This window comes from Somniosus microcephalus, chromosome 10 (assembly GCF_052327205.1).
Source record: "Somniosus microcephalus isolate GS21.2 chromosome 10, FLI_Smic_1.0, whole genome shotgun sequence".
NCBI lineage: Eukaryota > Metazoa > Chordata > Chondrichthyes > Squaliformes > Somniosidae > Somniosus > Somniosus microcephalus.
Window position 1 is genome coordinate 151,856,385 of NC_140996.1, and position 22,823 is coordinate 151,879,207.

Here is a 22,823-nt window from a genome sequence, read left to right on the forward strand (position 1 = left end):
GCGCACAGGAAGAGACCTCCCGTAATATGGGGAATACCTGTGGTGCCAGGTTACGTAGGCCAGGTTAAATGAGAAGGCCTTATGGGAGGAGAACGCAAGATTAACAACGAGAGCTGACGGTTTGGAGGGTCAGTTAAGGGACATTAAAATAGCTCATAAGCTAGCTAGAAGTAGGGGCTATGAAGACTCTGATCACGGTCCCTGCGAAGAAAGGATTAAAAAATTGACCCAAGCCTTGTCTGGGGCCAGAGGCATGGTCTGTTTAATGGCACCAGGGGAAACCCGGGTTGAGTGGGACGAGGAGGGTCAGGAAGCAGAGGATAAGGTTCAGGACCAATGTATCCTCTGAGGTAGCAAAAGTACGGTCCACGCACACGAAACGGTGACCAGGGCCCACTGCAGAGCGATTACGTGGTCCCATTCATCACCCCGTAGTTGCAAGCCATGGTAGCAGAGTTGCCCAAACTAAAACAGGACGGGGACCCCTCAGTTCACTTTATGGAGCTCAAGCAAGTAGGGGGGATCAACGGGTCTAGCGAGGGCGAGACCCACAGGCTGATGCTGCTCTCCCTTGATGGGAAACTGTATCGGGGCCTGTCCGCAGCCACAAAAGCGGGGCGAGGTACCACAGAGGGGTTGAAAGAGGAGATCCTGAGAGCCATGGGGCATACCCAGGGTAGTCCGTTCTCACAAGTGGAACGGACTCTACAGTTGGCCGGCGAGGCACCGGCTGCATTTGCGGACAGGCTATGGCCGGTGTACGCAAAGGCAACTGGAGGTGGGCCAGTACGATAGCAAAATACTGCAGATGCTGGAAATCCGAAATAACAACAGAAAATGCTGGAAAAACTCAGGAGGTCAGGCAACATCCGTGGAGAGAAATTTGAGTTGACGTTTCGGGTCGAAACCCTGTTTCAAAACTGGAAAGGAAATAAAATAGATCGAAGGCAGGGCTGCGATCAAACAAAAGAAGTAAAAGAGATATTAAAAGGTATTCAAAACCAGACGAGATGGTAATAGGCCAGTGGAGACAAAAGACAGCTGAGATTAGGTGTGAAGTGTACTGGCAGGATAAGAGACAGATGCCAGGTGGGAGAGAGAAAAAAAAGGAAAGGGGGGGTGGGGGGAAAGGAGGACCCAAAACAAAGGGGTGGAAAAAAATATAAGTAAAAAGTAATAGGGGCCGAGGTTATGATCTGAAATTGTTGAACTCGATATTGAGTCCGGAAGGCTGCAAAGTGCCTAATCAGAAGATGAGGTGCTGTTCCTCGAGTTTACGTTGAGCTTCCGTGGAACAATGCAAGAGGCCAAGGACGGTGAGGTCCGAGTGGGAATGGAGCGGTGAATTAAAATGACAGGCGGCCGGAAGCTCGGGGTCACCCTTACAGACTGAACGGAGGTGTTCCGCAAAGCGGTCACCCAATCTGCGTTTGGGTCTGCAGAAATCACTGGCTCAGGACCCTGGTAGCAAACAGCCTGCCACGGATTAAAGCCAAGGCAGAAGCATGGTTTGACTCCGAGGACCTCGCGAACACGGAGGCAGGCGTGCTCCAGAAATTGGGTTAGCTTTTAAGGTCGGTTCCGGGGGGGAGGTCAAACACAAGGACAAGGGGAGGGTACATGAGATGAAGGCCAGTAAGGGGGATAGGAAGGAATGGCGTCAGGAAGGGCGTAACACCGACGAGTCTAAGACCTGTTTCAAGTGTGGGAAGACGGGACACTGGAGGCGGGATTTCCTGGCCCAAAATGGGGGGTCAGGCCGAGGGGGTCCTCCCGTGTGAAAACCCCAAGTCACCGAGGCGAAGGAGGCAATCAATGAACCTTTTGATGTTTTGGTGGCCGCCCTTCGCACGGTGCTGGGGAAGGACAAAAGAAGGATAGACGCTGCAGTGAGCAGCATAACGCCGACTGCACCCGCATGTCCCCCTTCCTCCTGACTAGAATGCGCCCAGCCTGAGTATCTGTGTTCACTCACTTATAATGAGTGGGACAGGCCCTGTGTTAAGATGGGGGTGGAGACGGTGCAGGGGAGATATTTGGTGGACACTGGAGCTTCCAGCACGGTGGTCCATTCAGAAGACCCGACCAATTCACCCTCGTCTAACAAGGTCCCATTTAGCCTAATGGGATTCACAGGGAATGTGCAGGTGTGGGCAATGTCCAAACCCCTGAGAATAGAGCTAGGGTCCCTCCACACCACGTGGAAGTGCGTGCTAATGAAATGGGAGAAACCAGGGTGGGGAGTCACAGAAATCACAGAAATCACAGAAACCCCACAGTGCAGATAGAGGCCATTTCGGCCCATCGAGCCTGCACCGACACATATCCCACCCTATCCCCGTAACCCCACGTATTTAATCCCCCTAACACTAAGGGTCAATTTATCATAGCCAATCAACCTAACCCGCACATCTTTGGACTGTGGGAGGAAACCGGAGCACCCGGAGGAAACCCACGCAAACACGGGGAGAATGTGCAAACTCCACACAGACAGTCACCCGAGGCCGGATTCGAACCCGGGTCCCTGGCGCTGTGAGGCAACAGTGCTAACCACTATGCCACCGTGCTCGGGGTTGATTTCATGTTAGCCAACTGGGTCATTGTGGACCTGAGGAATCACTGCCTGTGGGGAGCAGTGGTCTCGGACAAGACAGCGGATGTTATAGTTATCCCCAGAGATAAGGGAGGAGGGGGTAGTGTATGCACCATGAAACCCAAAGAGAGTTACGACCTGGAACAGTTGGTTAGTAGCGCCCCTGCCCAGTACCAGGTGAATGTGCGGGACAGCCTCGCCGCATTCGTCACCCATAACCACGATTGTGGCAGGGTGACCGGGATAGAAGTCTGGGTGCAAGGGGACCCCATGTCACGGCCACAAAAGCAGTATAGTTTCCCCCAGGAGGCAGAAGCCAACTTAGAGATGGCACTGGGATCCCTGGTAAAACAGGGTGTGTTGAGACGAATAGCCACCCACGTGAACTCACCACTCTGGCCGGTGAAGAAACCCGACCAGTCGTGGAGAGCCACCGTGGCCTATCGGGTCTTCAATAAGAACATCCCAGCTTGCGTGCCCACAGTCGCAGCTGTCGCTGACCTGATAGGGAGCATTCCAGCAACCGCAATCACATTCAAGGTGCTGGATATCTCCAACGGGTTTTGGTCGATTCCCTTCAGACGGGAAGACCAATACAAGTTTGCATTCACTTTTAAAGGGCAGCAGTATACATGGACATGCCTTCCCCAGGGGTTCCACAACAGCCCCTCCATATGAAGGGATAATTACTAGTCCTAGCCCTTTTCAGGCTACCCCGGATCAGGTGTATTCCACAGACGTTCACCTTCAACTAAAGTTAGAGATAGCCAAATTCTACAAGACGCTTAATTGGGTTTAAAGGTCTAGGCTATCTCTCCCTAAAGGAAAGGAATGACTTGAAGATGTTACCGTCCTACAGATAGCACTTTTAATAAGTTTAACTAGACTGTAACCTTCCAGATATTATGAGGGTCCGGAACCCCCCCCCCCCTAGAACTCTGCAACTCCTCACCAAAGAGTGTACAGAGATTGAGTTTGCGAGTTTGATACAGAAATACTATGTGAGACAATTCTAAAAATATATAGATTTATTAAAGAACTGACATGCAGCTAACAGCTGGTGATTCAATTGCAACTTTAACAGTTCAAAATACAAATAGCTTACATTTCTTATTCTCAGAGATCCTTATTCTCAAATCTTAACTTCGTTACATTTTTACATTTCTAAATCTTATTTCTAATCCAGGATATCCACCAAAATCAAATAAAAGTACCTTTTGATCCCCGAAACTCAAAGAGTTAAAACTTACAGAGCCTGCCTCTGAAGTTGAGAATCGCTTGCCCCTTCCAGCAACTTCTGACTTCCTATCAGAAAGTTCCATATTTTATACTCTTTTTGCAGTGGTATGTCCTTTGAAGTTTTCTGCTGATGTAAGCTAATTATCTCTAGTCATTCTTTCTGCTGACTTCTTTCTAATCTTACTGTCAGTTCAGCTGTTAACTTGCAGAATCCTGTCTCTACCTTTAGGTGTACAAATGTTATCATAAAAAATGGTTATGACAGATGTATCTATTTGATGCCATTCTTACGAAGTGCTTCCATTCAATTTCTAAATCACCTTAACTGGTTGAAAGCAGACTTAGTGGGCAGGATTTTTATTGAGCTGTGGAGGCAGGATTGGAGGCGTGTGGGGGGTTAAAATTGCAAAAACTGGTGGGCGGGACCAACCCCGCCTCCATCCTGCCTCCGAGCAATTTTAATTCATTCATGTCTAATGGGCCCGTCTCCATCCCGCCTCCAAGAGGCGGGATAGGCCGTTAAGGCCCTTAACAAGCAATAAATTGCCTCTTTAATCCCATTTTGAAAGGCCGTTGTGATTTTAAACCTTTTCCCATGTGAAACACGCCTGGTCTGAAACACGATGGTGAAACCTGGCAGGAGCACAATTGGCTTGCTGACTATCAGCTGCAGGTCAACCATTAAATAGGAGATTTGATCAGCCATCACTTGCAGGTGGCAGGACTTAGTGGTCTCAGGTCTGGGCAACTTTTAGAAAGCTTAACCACACCTGAGGAAGGTTGGAGCCTCACACCCATCTCCAGTGTGACCTCCTGGGAAACCCCTCTCGCCACCTTCACTCAGCGCTTCCTCAACTGAGGCATATACCAGAAGCATGGGAGCCATTTATTTCCTTCCCTTCTGGACATTAGATGAGCTTGAGCACCAGCCACGGCATCAGCAGAACCAGGAACAACAGCAGCACCAACAGCAGCAGCAGCAACAGGAGTGCCAGGCTGCTGCTCACACACCTGAAGCTTCACAGGCCAGAAGGGACTAGTGCATGGAAGCCCGTCGGTGCAGGAGATACCCCCCAAACAGGGTCTACAGACACAGGGTCAGCTACCTCAACATGAGTGAGCAGCAGTGCCAAAGGCGGCTCCGACTTTCACGAGAGGTAGTGAGTGACATCTGTGCAATGCTGTAACAATACCTGGAGCCCAGAGGACCAGGTGGACAAGCCTTACCAGTGGCCGTCATAGTCACCACTGCACTCAACTTTTTTGCCTCAGGCTCATTCCAGGGATCAGCAGCAGACATCAGCGGCATCTCCCAGGTGGCCGCACACACTTGCATCACGCAGGTAACCGATGCCCTCTTTGCCATCGCGCACAATCACATCCATTTCACCAAGGATCAAGCAAGTGTCACGGCGCGAGCGGTTGGATTAGCTAATCTGGCAGGCTTTTTAAGGGTGCAGGGCGTCGTTGACTGCACACATGTGGCCCTTAAGGCACCCCATCGCAATCCAGGTAGTTTTGTCAACCGCAAGGGCTTCCACTCCCTTAACGTTCAGCTGGTGTGTGGCCACAAGAAAGAAATTTTGCATGTTTGTGCCAAGTACCCTGGCAGTTGCCATGACTCCTTCATACTGTGCTAGTCTAGTGTGCCTCCACTATTCAGTCCACCAGACCAACTCAATGGATGGCTACTTAGAGACAAGGGCTATCCCCTGAGGACGTGTCTAATGACGCCGTTGAGGAGCTCATCCAATGAAGCAAAGGAGAGCTACAACTCCAGCCACATGTCCACCAGAGCCATAATCAAGCAAACCATTGGTTTGCTTCAGATGTGCTTCAGATGCCTGGATAGATCCGGTGGAGCCCTGCAGTACTCAGCAGCCAGGGTCTCCAGAATTGTCGTGGTTTGCTGTGCACTTCACAACATGGCACAGCGTCGTGGCTTGCAGATTCCTGAGGACCAAATGGCTCTTCACATATCCTCCTCAGATGATGATGAGGAGGAGGAAAGCGAAAACGAACATCCTGCAGAGGCCCATCAACCAGCGGCAGCATTACGCGAGAACATTGCTGCCTGGGATGCAAGGAACACGCTCATCCTGGCTAGATTTGCTTAGCCTAGCCGATCCAGCACTTCTGCCTCACAGCTTCTTACCTGAGCATCGACAATGGCCAAGACGCTGCAATTCCTAGCTATTTTACCAGCATACTGACAATTGCAAGTAATCCTAAGCCCTCAATGTGAAAGTCCCATTCGCGAAATGACACACGCCACAACTACAGCAGTAGCCATCAGATTTTTTATTTACATTATTAATCTGATGGCTTTTTCTAACAATACATCAAATTTCACCCAAGTGACTACCCTTGTGACTATTTGTGCAGTATCTTTCTCTTATGCGTGCTCCTACGTGGTGCTTCCCCTTCAGCTTCAGCAGATGTGGAGGCCCCTTGCTCACTTTCCTGCTGCTCCTGTCTCAACACCTTTGGCAGGCGTCCTCTGGGATTGTGAGCCTGTGAGGGCTTGTCTGCTGCTCCTGCGGCTGTGCAGGGGTTGAGACGCTGATCTCAGTTGGGTGTGGACTCTGGTGGGGCTTTGACCGAGGGCTCTGCAGTGGCATAGAAGTCTGAACGCTTGGAGAGGAGCCCCCATTTCCTTGATGTCTGCCACCAACTTCCCTCTCATGGGTCAGGTCCCCCTCAGCGCCTGCAACTGGCTTGAGAGCACCTTGCTGCACATCAGGGGGGCCATGGGGACGCAATCTGCACTGGCAGTCCTACTCAGAAGGACTTCCATGAAGGTCTGGTTTCTCTGTTCAATAGATGAACATCGCTCCTCCAGAGATGTCATTCTATTCTGAACACTCACCATGTTTTCTGCACTCTGGTGACTTATCTCCTCCACGGCTGCAGCCATCCTCTCGTCTGCTGTAGCCATCCTTTCGACGGAGGTTGCCATCATTTGCACGGAGGTTGCCATCCTTTCCATGGTGATGCGTTCATGCGCCAATGACTCCACAAAGGCTCTGCTCATGTTCGCTATGGACTCCTCCATTCGATCCACACTCGCAGCGACCCTGGAGACAAAACCTGCCAGAGACTCCTGCATCTGTTCCTGGAGTTCCAGCATCGCTGATCTTGTGGATGGACCCAGAGGCAGTGGGTCGACATGCAGCTGAGCCGAGCTGGAAGAGTCCTGCCCCCTCCGACTAGGACTCTCTGCTGCTGTCCCTGTCTCCACAATCTGCTGATGCTCACTTGTGAGCTGTGATACACCAGTTGACAACACTACTCTATGTCCCGAAGGTCCCACCGAGGTGTGAGTGTCTGCACTGGTGCTGGGTGCATTGAATTCTGCTGACACTGCACCCTCAGAGGTTGCAGCTTCCTCTGAGGAGTCTGGCTGCTCATGCTGTTCCTCCTGGCTAGTGGGGATGGGTGCTTGCGATGGTCCTGTGGGAGAGTAAAGGAAAGAGTCAGATATGATGCCAAGGTTACATGCACATTGCATATTGCAAATGCTCATATCCATTTGTTAGAGCTTCAGAATCATTATCAGTGACTCATGCAATGTCAATGAGAGAGATGGTAAACTATTCTGTCACCAGCTTGCTGTGTTGCACCCGTCTGTCCGTCCCCCACTTGCGCATCTTCCTCAACTCCAACGATTTCCAGGACGGCCTCCTCCCAGGGGGTGAGGTGGGCTAGTGAGAGTGTTGTCAGTTGTTTGCATAGCATCACAGTGATAGGGAGTGTGAGGGCTGCATAGTCGAATAGTTAGGTGAATATGACCATTGAGAGAAAGGGAATGGGTAAGGATGCATGGATGTCAGTGTCAAGTGGGATGTGGAGGAAGAGATTACTAAAGCTGAGTGCTGGTGAGGAAAGGCAATGGGGATCAGATTGAGGGTGATGGGAAAATCATACTCACTTTTCCAGTGCGCAGAAGGTCATGAAATCTCTTTGTACTGGCCGCGCTAGACGTGCTCCTATCTAGTTATCCAGCAAGTTAAACATTTATTCAAAATAATTCTTCGAGAAGCCGTTTGCTGTTTGAAGCCTTTACTTGAACAAATTTGTGAAAAGATATTGCGCTTGGCCTAACATATGAAATCAGATTACATTGGATTGTGAAACCCTTATGGAATTCTCCATTACTGCCAGGTTCTTCCTGGAATTCTACTTCCTGGGATTCTACTTCCTGGGTTACACAGGAAGAAAGGTACGAAGGTCAAATGACCTCTCACAGGAAGAAAGGAACAAAGGCCAAATGACCTCTGTTTCATACAAACACACTGCTAACACAATAACCACCACCAGAGGGTGCTACTGCATGTAAAAATGTCCAGAATGTCACTGCAATACGATAGTTACCACCAGAGGGTGCTATCTGCATGTAAAATGTCCATAATGTCCAGGACACTCTTCCTACACTGTATCCAGGTTCTGTGGGTCACTGCAAAGGAGTTGACCTCCTCTGCCACCTGTATCCACATGGCCTTGGTCTGCTGGGGAGGCTTCTTTCTCCCTGTAGGAGGGAAGAGCACCTCCTTCTGTGCTCTAGCTCCATCAACTAATGCCTGCAGGGCCATATTATTGAATCTGGGAGCAGGCTTAGCTCTCCCACTGCTCATGGTGCCTCCAGGTCCCTCTCACACCAAAGGCCAAAAGGTTGGCAGTCTGCAGAAGAAGCAAGGCTTGCTGTAGACCTTAAATGCAGCAGCAATGATGATGTCATCGGAGGTGACTTTTAGACTGGAAAAACTCATTTGCTAAGGGTTCCCACATGTTGGAACTCAATTGGACAATTAAGTTAAAATTGCATCATTCTCCCACATCCATTTAGATTTGGGTGGATAACACAAAATGCGGATTACACAACCCCATCCCGCCCCTGAATGAAAATCCAGCCCAGTGTCTCCTAACTGTTCCAAGTTCAATACAAAACCATGTGATTGCTTGGTGCATCTATTGACGTCATATTTACAAAGTCTTCTGTTTGTACCTCTTACAATATGTAAATCAAAAACACTTCAACTAGGGTGTTCTATGCATGTCTTAGCAACTTCAATTGGTTGTATTAAGAATTATGCCTCCTGTCTTTCATTTGATATTACTTTTACAAAGGCACATGTTCCTTTAATGTTCTGTGTTTCTGTTTGAAGCATTAGTTTATAACATTTTAAACTGGGTAATGTATTGTGTTTCTCCCAAACAGTAGACATTCTGGAAGCAACTCTTTGCTTCTTCAATAGGGCCATTGTTTTAGAATCGACAACCAATTCCCATTTCAAAAGCTTGTATGGAGTTTACAGCTTTGTGTTAACACTTCATCTTATCTCAGAAGCCTGTATTTCTGTTTACAGCTTGTGTCGTTGGGTCTTTTAGATTTTTAACCCCAGTTTGTCATGTTTTAATAAAGTCAGATGGTGTTCATGGGATGGTGTATTTTTCTGAAATATGGCTATTCCTTTACACAAATTCCACCAATGCATTCAGCCGACCCCACCAGTTAATCCAGTATGTGGATGACCTGCTTTTGTTCTCTGCAGAGGGGGAGAACCACGGGCCACTGCTGGATGAGCTGCTAAAGCTGTTGCAGGAGGCGGGGTTCAAGGTCAACCCCAAGAAAGCCCAGATCGGCCAGGAGGAAGTCAAGTTCCTCGGGCTGACTGTAAGGGCTGGTGAAAGGGCCATAGACAAGGCTAGGAGGACGGCAGTAGAGGCGCTACCAGCCCCCAATAATGTAACTGGGGTAAGGTCTTTTCTGGGACTCACAGGGTACTGCTGAGACTTCATAGAGGGTTACGCAGCCACGGCAGCCCCTCTGCTTTGGCTCCTCCACAAGGGAGTCGAGTGGGAATGGGATCAGAACTACCAGGAAGCGTTCACTCGCCTCAAAGGGGATTTGCAGACGACACCTGCATTGGGAGCCATTAACGGTGGGGAAGAATTCTTCTTAGAGGTAGCAGCCAGTGGGGATAGCTTGAGCTCGGTGTTGCTCCAGGAGCGACACAACAAGCTACGGCCTATGGTCTACTCATCTAGGGTTCTCACCGAGGTAGAACGGGGATATTCCAACTGCGAGAGGTATCTCCTGGCCATGCATTGGGCCATAAAGAGCTCACAGCTCTTTATGGGATCATCCCTGATAGTTCTACTCACCCACCATACCCCCACTCAGATGTTGTTGGACGGGAGAATAAAGGGCGGGACAGTGAGCAGCGCTCGCATTGCTCGCTGGACTTTATTGCTCTCGCAGATGAATCTGAGAGTGCAGGGGTTGACCGAGCCCAATCTAGCAGCCAACATGATTTACCCAGGGACGGCCCACACGTGTACGGTAGAAGAGGTCTGGGATGTAGATGAAGGATTCCGGGCTGGGATACACCCGACGGGCCGGGACATCTATATAGACGGGTCCAGTTCGGTCGTGAAGGGGGAGCGTCTCACCGGGTGTGGAATCTATGACCTTACGGCTAAAAAGCGAAGGCCATTAAACTCCCCAACACCCTGAGCACTCAGCACGCCGAACTGACGGCGGTGGCATACGTGGTCACCCACCCCGATGAGTTCACCACCCCCTACACCATTTGCTCAGACTCTATGTTCACGTGCAACTCATGCACGGAATACTTGACAATCTGGGCCAGGCGCAGATTCAAGTCCACAGATGGGAAGCCCCTAGCAACAGCACCGCTGCTAGGAAAAATTTTGGAGGCCACAGGCACCCTGGGAGATCACTACATTCACAAAGTTAAAGCCCATTCAAAGACAGAGCCCAAGTGGGAGGGCAACCAAAAGGCAGACGAGCTGGCCAAACAGGGGGCCAGGGAAGGAATATTCTTGGATCCGTACAAAGCAGGACCGGTAGCAGCAATCCGGGATAAGGGAGGTACACAGGGGGTAGCTTTGGCCCTGGACTTAAAGCAGGTCCAAGCTCAGGTTCCCGTCCTTAAGGCCGTCCTGGTAAAGAGAGAGAATGGGGAGCTCATAGAAGGTCCGTTTGGGGCAGCGGATATTAGTATCAAAGAGGGGATACTTTTCAAAGCGGATCGGTGGGTAGTCCCAGCGCAGCACCGAGAGGAATTCCTCCAGTTGGCCCATGGGGGTCCAGGAGCGGGACACCCAGGGCCGGAAATTACCTGGCAAAGGGTAGAGGAGGCAGGGTGGTGGCCCCAGCTCAGGGAGGATGTCCGAGTTTTCTGTACGCACTGTTTGGTGTGTGCAGCCAATAACCCCGATCCGTAGCGCAGGAAAGCACCCATAGGACACACCAGGAGAGTAGAGGGGCGTGGCAGTCCCTGCAGGTCGATTTCATCGGACCACTGCCCACCACTAAAGCAGGCAACAAGTACTGTTTTGACCTGGTGGATGTATGTTCCAAGTGGGGGGAAGCCTGGTGAGGAAAGTGCTCTCCCTGTGGGGGCTGCCACAGGTCGTGGAGTCCGACCAAGGGAGCCATTTCACGGGGCAGGTGATGCAGGCCACCGTAAACCTCTTGGGTATACAAGGGAAGTGGCATGTGGCTCACAACCCCCAGTCATTGGGGATTGTGGAGCACATGAACCAGACATTGAAAGAAAGACTGAGGAAGGAGATAAGCCCGTTCCCGCAGAGATGGGACGAGGTCTTGCCTCTAGTCTTAATGGGTGTCCGGGCCAGCCCCTCCAGAAGCACAGGGTACTCCCCAGACGAGCTTATGACGGGAGGATTATGCGCACCCCAACCCATGTGTTGGCGCCGGTCCTCACTGAAGCGCAGGTCAGGGAGGTAAACCGGGACAGGTTTGTTCAGAATCTGTACAAGACATTGAAACAGATTCACTGGCAGGCAGCCGGTAACATGGGGAACCAATACCGGAAAAATCAGCCGCTGTTAGAACCCCAGAGAACCCACGAGTGGAAGGTGGGAGACCAGGTAATGGTCTGTAATTATGCCCGAGTAGGGGCGTTCGAGCCGCTGTACATGGGGCCTTATAATATCGTGAATAAAGGTTCCTAGAGAGCAAATAATAAAAATGACAACAGAGAAGGTCATAGACTTAGGTAGCAGTGGGGAAATTAAAAACCAGAGCGTGTCAGGAAGGGGCAGAAGGTATGGAGTAAAAGGTAAAGTAATAAAAAGGGCAAAAGCAGGAACTAAGTGTCACAAAACATATTTGAAAGTTCTCTATCTGAATGCACGTAGCATTCGTAACAAAATAGACGAGTTAATGGCACAAATAACGACATATGGGTATGATCTTGTGGCCATTACAGAAACATGGCTGCAGGGTGACAATGCCTGGGAATTAAACATACCAGGTTATTTAACGATCAGGAAGGACAGGCAGGAAGGAAGGGGAGGTGGGGTGGCTATGTTAATAAAGGAAGGAATCAATGTAATACAGAGAAATGATATTGGGTCAAAAGATCAGGATAATGAAACAGTTTGGGTGGAGGTAAGGAATAATAAGGGGAAAAAAACACTAGTGGGCGTAGTCTATAGGCCTCCGAACAGTTGCAACTCTGTTGGACGGAGTATCAATCAGGAAATAGTTGAGGCTTGTAATAAGGGATCATCTATAATTATGGGGGATTTTAACTATCATATTAATTGGACAAATCAAATTGGGCAGGGCTGCCTTGAGGATGAGTTCATTGAGTGTATTAGGGATGGGTTTCTTGAGCAGTATGTAACTGAACCGACCAGGGGGCAAGCAACCTTAGATCTGGTCCTGTGTAACGAGACAGGATTAATTAAAAATGTCCTAGTAAAGGATCCCCTTGGAATGAGTGACCATAATATGGTTGAATTCCATATTCAATTAGAGGGTGAGAAGATTGGATCTCAAACAAGCGTGCTAAGCTTGAATAAAGGAGACTATGAAGGTATGAGAGCGGAATTGAGTAGAGTGGATTGGGAAAATAGATTAAAGGGTAAGACGATACATGATCAGTGGTGTACATTTAAGGATTTATTTTACAACTTCCAAAAAATATATATTCCACTGAGAAGAAAAGGGTGTAAAAGAAAAGACAGCCATCCGTGGCTAAGTAAAGAAATTAAGGATAGTATTCGACTAAAAACAAGGGCATATAAGGTAGCCAAATCTAGTGGGAGGATAGAGGATTGGGAAAGCTTTAAAAGACAGCAAAAAATAACAAAAAGATTGATTAAGAAAGGGAAGATAGATTATGAAAGTAAATTAGCAAAAAATATAAAAACAGATAGTAAAAGTTTTTATAGTTATATAAAAAGAAAAAGGGTGGCTAAAGTAAATGTTGGTCCCTTAGAGGATGAGACCGGGAAATTAATGGTGGGAAATATGGAGATGGCAAAAACACTGAATGAATATTTTATATCAGTCTTTACAGTAGAGGTCACTAAGAATATCCCAACACTGGACAAATGGGGCTATAGGGGGGGAGGAGCTAAACACGATCAAAATCACTAAGGAAGTGGTACTCAGTAAAATAATGGGACTCAAGGCGGATAAATCACAGAATCACAGAAACCCCACAGTGCAGATAGAGGCCATTTCGGCCCATCAAGCCTGCACCGACACATATCTCACCCTATCCCCGTAACCCCATGTATTTAATCCCCCTAAAACTAAGGGTCAATTTATCATAGCCAATCAACCTAACCTGCACATCTTTGGACTGTGGGAGGAAACCGGAGCACCCGGAGTAAACCCACGCAAACACGGGGAGAATGTGCAAACTCCACACAGACAGTCGCCCGAGGCCGGATTCGAACCCGGGTCCCTGGCGCTGTGAGGCAACAGTGCTAACCACTATGCCACCGTGCTGCCCCTGGACCTGATGGCTTACATCCTAGGGTCTTGAGGGAAGTGGCGGTAGGGATTGTGGATGCATTGGTAATAATTTTCCAAAACTCCCTGGACTCAGCAAAGGTCCCGGCAGACTGGAAAACTGCTAATGTAACACCCTTATTTAAAAAGGGCAGTAGACAGAAGGCTGGAAACTATAGACCGGTTAGCCTAACATCTGTGGTAGGTGAAATTTTGGAGTCCATTATTAAGGAGACAGTAACAGGACATTTGGATAATCATAATTTAATAGGACAAAGTCAGCACGGTTTTATGAAGGGGAAGTCATGTTTGACAAATTTGCTGGAGTTCTTTGAGGAAGTAACATATAGGGTGGATAAAGGGGAACCAGTGGGCGTAGTGTATTTAGACTTCCAAAAGGCATTTGACAAGGTGCCACACAAAAGATTATTGCTTAAGATAAAAAATCATAGGATTGGGGGTAATATTCTGGCATGGATAGAGGATTGGCTATCTAACAGAAGGCAGAGAGTTGGGATAAATGGTTCATTCTCAGACTGGCAATCAGTAACTAGTGGTGTTCCGCAGGGGTCAGCGCTGGGTCCCCAACTCTTTACAATCTATATTAACAATTTGGAGGAGGGGACCGAGTGTAACATATCAAAGTTTGCAGATGATACTAAGATGGGAGGGAAAGTAGTGAGTGAGGAGGACATAAAAAACCTGCAAGGGGACATAGACAGGCTAAGTAAGTGGGCAGAGATTTGGCAGATGGAATACAATACTGGAAAGTGTGAGGTTATGCACTTTGGCAGGAAAAATCGTAGAGCAAGTTATTATCTTAATGGCAAGAAACTGGAAAGTACTGAAGTACAAAGGGATCTGGGGGTCCTGTTGCACGAAACTCAAAAGGTTAGTATGCAGGTGCAGCAAGTGATTAAGAAGGCCAATGGAATGTTGGCTTTCATTGCTAGGGGGATAGAATATAAAAATAGGGAGGTATTGCTTCAGTTGTGCAAGGTATTGGTGAGACCGCACCTGGAATACTGCATACAGTTTTGGTGTCCATACTTAAGAAAGGACGTACTTGCTCTCGAGTCAGTACAAAGAAGGTTCACTCGGTTAATCCCGGGGATGAGGGGATGGACATATGAGGAGAGGTTGAGTAGATTGGGACTCTACTCATTGGAGTTCAGAAGAATGAGAGGCGATCTTATTGAAACATATAAGATTGTGAAGGGGTTGGATCGGGTGGATGCGGGGAGGATGTTCCCGATGATGGGTGAAACTAGAACTAGGGGGCATAGTCTTAGAATAAGGGGCTGCTCTTTCAAAACTGAGATGAGGAGGAACTACTTCACTCAGAGGGTGGTAGGTCCATGGAATATGCTGCCCCAAAAAGCTGTAGAAGCTACATCATTACATAAATTTAAAACAGAAATAGACAGTTTCCTAGAAGTAAAGGGAATTAAGGGTTACGGGGAGCAGGCAGGAATTTGGACATGAATCTAGGTTCGGATCGGACATGGCCCTGTGGGTAGCGGAGCGGGCCCAGGGGCCGTGTAGCCTGATCCTGCTCCTATTTCGTGTGTCTAATTCTGTTAGATTCAGGAGATGGTTCTGTGATAGTAGATTGGCGGTTAGGATCAGATCAGCCATGATCTTATTGAATGGCGGAGCAGGCTCGAGGGGCCGATTGGCCTACTCCTGCTCCTATTTCTTATGTTCTTAAGCGAGCCCCATGGTATATGCAGTAAAACTCCCAAAATGCACAAAATGGTTTCAGATAAACCAGTGCAAGTTGTTTAACCATGAGGAGGGGAAAACAAAGGTCAAGAGGCACCAGGGCACAGTCATGAGCCTGGTGGATGCGGGTCTTCTTCCCATGGTGTGGGACGATGATGACCCGGAGGACGGGGCAATAAGGAGGAGCAGTCGGGTCCCACGGCCTAGGGTGCCGTGGACGCCTCCCAACTCGCTGACCGCGAGCCGCAAGAAGCCCCGATGGGAGAGATCTTAAATGGGGCGCTCGTAAATGCGGCAGGGAACACTGTGAATATTTTGTAACTAACCAAAACCAGATCCGTGGAGGAAAACCCTCTCACAGAACGGAACTGTTTTGCTTTTGTTTTGGCAGTGAGCCAAAGGAGATTGGAGGAACAAGGGAATATGGCCAACAAATTTATTGTACTTCTATTCCTAATGATGATCGGGACTGGCAGCATGGAAAGAGGAGACACCGAGGTGTCCTTCCTCTACGGCTGCACAGGAGGGAACGGGCCTACCGTGACACAGGAGGGTAAGACAGGAGACACGGACGGAATGGCCACTTACTTCCATGAGGGAAGGTGGCCAGGGTGGCTGGGATCGAACTCGACTCGGTACTCCGGCAGCGAGGGTTTCACACATGGAGAAGCTTCCATACCGTGTCCCAAACTGCAGGTCACAGCCACACGGGTTAGGATGATTGAGGGGAAACGCGTCTGTCTAAGATGTCAGGGACACATTCCCTTGGGACGGTGGTGGTGGTTAAGGAAGTTGGGCCAGGCCAAGAGTAACAGATCCACAGACTGGGAGAAACTGGGGGACGATACGTACCGACAGATTACGGGGGCGAGGGGGGGAGTAGAAGTGTGCCGGAATAAATGGTGGAAAGAAGAACAGGGAATTTACATGTGTATGTGGGGGTCGGAACGAGTCTGCCTGGCAGGTGTGTCGATCGCCTTCTTGCGGCGGTGGCAGGATTCCGGGGCTGGGATCGGATGGGATCAGAGTGGGGACTCCTGCGTGATCCCAGACACAGTAAATTCCACAGAACTGGTAGCACATGAGAGTAAGCCCCTGCCCACAGCCCCACCGGCACAGGAAACACAGATTAGTTGCCCCGCCACCACACCGGGACCGAGGGATGGGTTAGTGTTAATCCCGACCGGCAAGATCTTGTACCAAGACGTTCACTATGAAGTTGTGTCGATCATTCTAAATTTAACCCGGGTACGGCTGCCCCGGTGGTGTCCGGTAGAAACAGAAAAATTATATGAGGCCCAGTTGAAGGAAATGTTACGTAAATTTTATGAATTAAGTTACGGGGACGTGAATCGGGAAGGTCTGTACGATTTAACTGTAAACCATTGCGTTGATTCGGGGCGATATAGACGGGGGTATTTAATGATGTGACTACAGCCTTCAGCACGGGCACATCCATTATCAACAGTATGGACGATGCACAGTTGCAGATGCAGGTCAACACCTTAAGGGACCAGCTGCGAAAGATACTGGGGGAGCGTAATGAGCTAGAGGGGTTGGAGTTACAGGAAGATCAGGCACTGACTATACATTTAAAGGAAGTCATAGCCGAGCTGGAGGCACACGCTCAGGCGATCAATAGTTTGATCAGGGAAGATCAGAATGCCTTGGCGCAGGCAGTGAAAAACGATGCATGTGTGTTGTACGGTGCGTAGCTGCTGAACGAAGGGCACAGTAATTTGGAGGACCTACAGCAAGGTCGCGTCCCTTCGTGGGTCAGCAACCGGCACCTCACTGCGCTCAGCCCGTATGAAAATTTAATGAGCCCGTGCCAACTCCGACTGGCCTCAGAGGCATACTTGGTCCCAGTTGACTGTGGCCAGTCCAACCACACTGTAATGGGGATTGTACTCCGGATGCCGGTAATGGGTGGGTCACCGCAGCCAGCGCTGGTATAACGAGTAGAGAATATTGGCGTCCTAAGGGATGGGGTGCACGTGCGACATCATGGGGTCTCACCGTTTGTTGTAAAGTGGGAGCACGCCATGACCGGCACTGACCTCAATGGATGCCAAAGCAGGGGCGCACTCGTGATGTTGTGTCCCCAGCATTTGAATGCGTTTAATCGGCCGGTGTGCAGGTTTGAATCAGAGGGTGCGGTGCCCATTAATTGCACCATGGAGGTGATGGCCCAAAGCCACGTTCCACCCCAGGTAGCATATGCAGGCAGAGGGACGTACTGTGTCACGACAAGCGTGGACCAGTACTGGGTACACAACGACACTTGGTGCCCGGTCACCGATAAGACTTTCTGCTTCAAACCCCACACAGAGGTTCAGGTGGCTCAAGAGCGCATCATTCCCATTCCAGAGCCCACCATGGGACACCTCATGGTGAACGACACTGTACAGGACCTGCAGCAATACGTAGCATGGTTCGGGTATGAAATTCCTCCTCTGCCCGAACACCTCACAAAATTAATAAAGGAAGTTGAACTCTCCCAAAAGCATTTCTATACCCTTGAGCAACGGAACAGGGAAATGGGGAATGAGATAAAAGAACTGGGTTCTCCGCCATGGTGGGACATCGGTCTGAATATTGAGATTCCCCCATGGATTCGTGTGATTTCTCATGTGATTGTAGTAGTTCAATGTATGTTAGTGTTTTACCTTCTCCGGTTGTCATGCAGAAAGCGAAGTAAAACACACCGAAACCGGTGGCAAGCTTTGATTAAAGAATAGCCTGGAGTTGACTGTCTGCTTGTATATATACCTGTAACTGTGATGTGATTTGTATAAAGTGTGAGATACAGGACCCTGGGGTAAAATTTGATGTACGGTTTGGTTGGGATATACAGTGCGCCTCCTGCAGCGGAAAACGACAGAACTTTTGATGATATTTCTGTTTGGGAAAAGTTGAAATATCAAAGGGGGGTCTGTAGCAGTCGGCGCAGACTCCATGGGTTTTTAGAATACCCTTAATAAAAACTGGACAGACTGTTTGGGGGGGAAGCAGTGAAAAACCACTCAAGCTGAAGGTGACTCACGTAACCAGGTTGAATTCATATGGTAACGGACCGTCCTTGGGAACCATGGCCTGAGAGGCCCACTCCCAAGTCTTGAATAACAAGGCTGGTGACTCTTTGGGCTCGAATTTCCAAGCCCCGTGGAGGCGGGTTTGGAGGCGGGAGTGGGGGGAAAATTGCAGGATCAGGGGGCATGAACCCTTCCCGCTCACAACCCACCTCCATGCCCGTTTCCCAGGAGGCGGGTACCCGACCTGTGCTGGGAACCGCCTCCCTGAGGCGGGAAGGGGATTAGTGCCAATTAACTGCCTGTTAACAGGTAATTAACAGGCAGTTTTTGACCTAATCCCTATTTTTAGCCCTGAAATGTGGGCTGCCCAACGGCTCCAAACCACGCCAAGTTAGCGAGGTGGACCGTCGGGCTGAAGGGCTTGGAGGGTTCGAGATGCCCAGTGTCCAGGTGAGTGATGGGTGCATGAGTGCAGAGGTAAGTGTGTTTGGTGTGTGTAAAGTGTTTAAATAAGTTTTACTTACTTTTATTACTAATGCAGGCTTCCTTCCTTCAGGTCTCGGGAGTCCCTCATCTCACCGGCACAGAAAGCAGAATGGTCGCGAGCTGTCAAAAGTTGCAGCATTCTGCTTTCTGTTCTGGAGAGATTTCTAACTGAGTCTGTGGAGAAGGACTCAAGTTAGAAGTCAGATTGGCAGTGTTTGACAGCTTCACAGAGCTGTCAAACACTGATATTTCATCTGTCAAAAGCTCTTGACAGATGAAATGTCAATCCCTGACATCGCCTGTAACCGGGTATCCCTTAATTGGCCTGCTGAGCCCGCTGGGCGGGCTCAACAAGGTCAATCAAGGGAAAATCGCATGGGTTGGCCACAAATCAATGGAGGCGGGACTACAACCCAAAAAGTGGGAGTCCTGCCTTCATCACACCCCATTGACAAAATCCAGCCCATTGTTTCTGGTCAAGATGAGCTCGTTAAGTTAATTGGCTGGGCGATTGAAATGAGTTCGAAACCATCCAAACCTGGGAGGCAGCCTGGAAACCACTTCCCTGAGGCCATGTGTCCATTAAAACCACAGATAGCGGTCTGTGTATTGGAGGGGTATATCAGAGAGCAGTTTGGATAGCTCTCTCTCTTTCTCCTGCCCTCCACACAACGGAACATCAAGAAGAGCTGAGCCTTGCTCTTCCAACCGAGACAGATTTCGACTAAGGCTGGGACTCGCATGCTGCAAGGCTGATACGGAACCAGGTAGCCGAGACGTACGGGAGGAAGCTGCAAGCAAGATCAAAAGGGCAATCTAGGTGAGCATTGCCAAGCCTACACACCCACAAGATCACTTAGTTGTGTGAGGGGGTGCCTGTATGTTGGAACATAAGAAGTAGGAGCAGGAGTAGGCCATATGGCCCCTCGGGCCTGCTCCGCCATTCAATAGGATCATGGCTGATCCAAATCTAGACTCACATCCACTTCCCTGCCCTTTCCCCGTAACCCCTAATTCCCTTATCTGCTAGGAAACTGTCTATCTCCGTTTTAAATTTATTTAATGTTGCAGCTTCCACAGCTCTCTGGGGTAGCAAATTCCATAGATTTACTACCCTCTGAGTGAAGAAGTTCCTCCTCATCTCAGTTTTGAAAGGGCAGCCCCTTATTCTAAGATTATGCCCCCAGAGGGGGTTTAGCATTGGAAGGGTCCTGTGATAGTTTAGTTCATGGAAGGGTGTTTTTAGGCCGTGGTAAGTCATCACGGCAGGGGCTTGTTGGACAAGTCAGGGTTGTACTGTTTTAAACTGTACTGTTGTGTTCACACTGCTCGTACTGTATGCGAGTGGAGTGGTTTTTGTCAACCTTAATAAACACTGTACGGGTGTGCACGAAAACGCTGTCCGTGTTCAAATCTGTCCTCAGTAATCCCTATCATCCAGAACTTGTAGTAAGGGGGTTTCCTTGTTCGCTACGGGCAGGGCGAAACCACTTACAATAATTTGCAATTGCGGCAGGGCTCATAGGAAATTGGCCACCGCAAAAGCCGATTACAAGACCACTGGTTAGGCCACTTAAGACCTGAAAATACTAGTCAGAGCTTATGAAGCGCAAGCTTCGACTAGCGTAAACAAAATTTACAAATTCAGGTCAGAAACGATTGCAGGAGCCTCATTCATGGCCGCCTAAAAAAATGCCACGACCAATTTAACAGTGACTCAAACACCCATGCAGGTTAGGTGCAGACTTCTGCCCTGCTAAATTGGTTACTATGATGTCCATTTTATACCCATAAAATGGACAAAATGATGTTGACATTATGTGCCAAAGTTTTATTTTTTATTCCATGGGGTCAGAAATCTACAGACATTCTGGTGCACTTCTGGCCTTTTCCGGTAGTTTCCGTAAAGCCTTGTTTGGATCAGGATCTCTTCCCATTACAAATAAGATCACTGGTGTAAGATGGGTGTGGCCAGGGAGCAGATTCCCAAGCCTGGAGTTTCCTTGTCCCCAGCTTGGTGGGCTGAGTGAGAGCAGATATCACCAGTGGAAGTGGAATCCACCTGGAGGTCGGACCTGGGTTGTGACTTGGACCCTGCCTCCCCCCCGCCACCACCCCCCCACCCCCCCCCACCGCCAACAAAGATTTAAAAAATATGGCTTCCATTTTTGAGTTCTCTTGTGAAAAAGGTTGATGAGGCACAAAAATGATGTTTCTGGGAATTCCTGTCATCAGGAGATGAGGAGGAAGAGGTGGAAAATTAGCAAAAGCAAACAACTGCTTTTGTGCAGCAGCTTGGCTTTTTTTAATATTTAAAAAATTTGACACGAACAGCTTCCTCACTCACTGCAGCAGCACAGGCACCAGTACAAGCACTACCAGCATGAAAGGGAGTGGAAGAGTTTTTGGCCACTCAAACTGGTAGTGACCATATATTTTGGGGTGGATTTAACAGTCAAAAAGAAAAGCCCTGAGATACAGCGATTTGCTATGAAAAGTGGCTTAGAACTGTGAAAGACTTACAATTTGCCAGCATAATCAAAACACGTTTTACAAGTAGTGATTTAACAATCACAGCATCCTTTGTTCTTCTGTTTATATCCTCTCTATTAATATCCTGTGTGTTGGAATGTGCTGTAACTGTGAGGTCGCTTTGACCTGACCTGCATCCACTGACCTTCTTCTGGGTCCTTATGGTTCTTCTTCTCTTTGTGGAATTTATCTACTGGTGCATCAGTTAACTTCAGCATGAATGTTTGTGCATGTGGTATTCCATCCTCTTTTACTTGGCGTCTGGATATGCTGCATCCTTGTCTGTAGTTTATGAAGAAACTGCCACTAAAATTTGTGATTACTCATTCTAGGTATTGAGTTGCCACATTGCCTTCTCTGTACAACGCCTGGTCTGTTACTGTCATAGAAGCCTGTGTTCCTCTTCTCACTATGGTACATGTCCTGTCTAGTTGGATTTTTCAATGGTTCTGCCTAGAATGCAAATTATGCTATGTGGGAAAGAGCAATGAATAATCTTTGCTTTTCACCTGTTAGTAACACGCATAGGAAGGCAGATCTGATTAAAGGATGTATATTGTACATTACTGTAAGACATACTCTAGAATGTGTAATTTAATAGTTGAGAGTGCAATATATGAAATATTAGAATTGTAGAAAAATGTAAAACTTACCAAAATCACAAGTGTAAGAAAATGTTGTGACAAATCCAAAGTCACTCCCGTTTGATGTCATAAAATTCTATATATTATATATTCTTACCCTGAATTTCCACCAATGTACTGCCATAACTCCAGTAGAACCCCTGGAGAAATGGGGCACAAATTTAATTCTGGATGTGTGATGGGGCGGGTCAGCTGGTTTCCATGTTCCAGTCCCGCCTCAGCTGCCTCCGATCTGCAAATGTGATTTTCCCTTGATTGGCCTTGTTGCCGGCCAATTAACAGGAAGCGGGTCTGATGAGGCCATTTGATTATGCATCATCTGCCGGTTTCCTTAAAGGGACCATGCGCAATTTTATTTTGACAGTTGATCTGTCAGTGTTTGACAGCATTGAAGTGCTAGGGGGAGTGCTTGCTAGTGCTGTTGGGAAGGGTTTAAACTAAAATGGCATGGGATTGGGAACCTGTGCAGGGAGACAGAGGAAAGGCAAGCAAGGATAGAAGCAAAAGACAGGAAGGAAAAAAGCAAAAGATGCAGTCAGAGAAATCAAGTTTGTAAATCAAACATGGCCACAGTAAATAATAATTCTAAAAGGCCTAAGAGTGTTAAAAAAAAACAAGCCTGGAGGCTTTGTGTCTTAATGCGAGGAGTATTCGTAATAAGGTGGATGAATTAGCTGTGCAAATAGATGTAAACGGACATGATATAATTGGGATTACAGAGACATGGCTCCAGGGTGACCAAGACTGGGAATTCAACATCCAGGGGTATT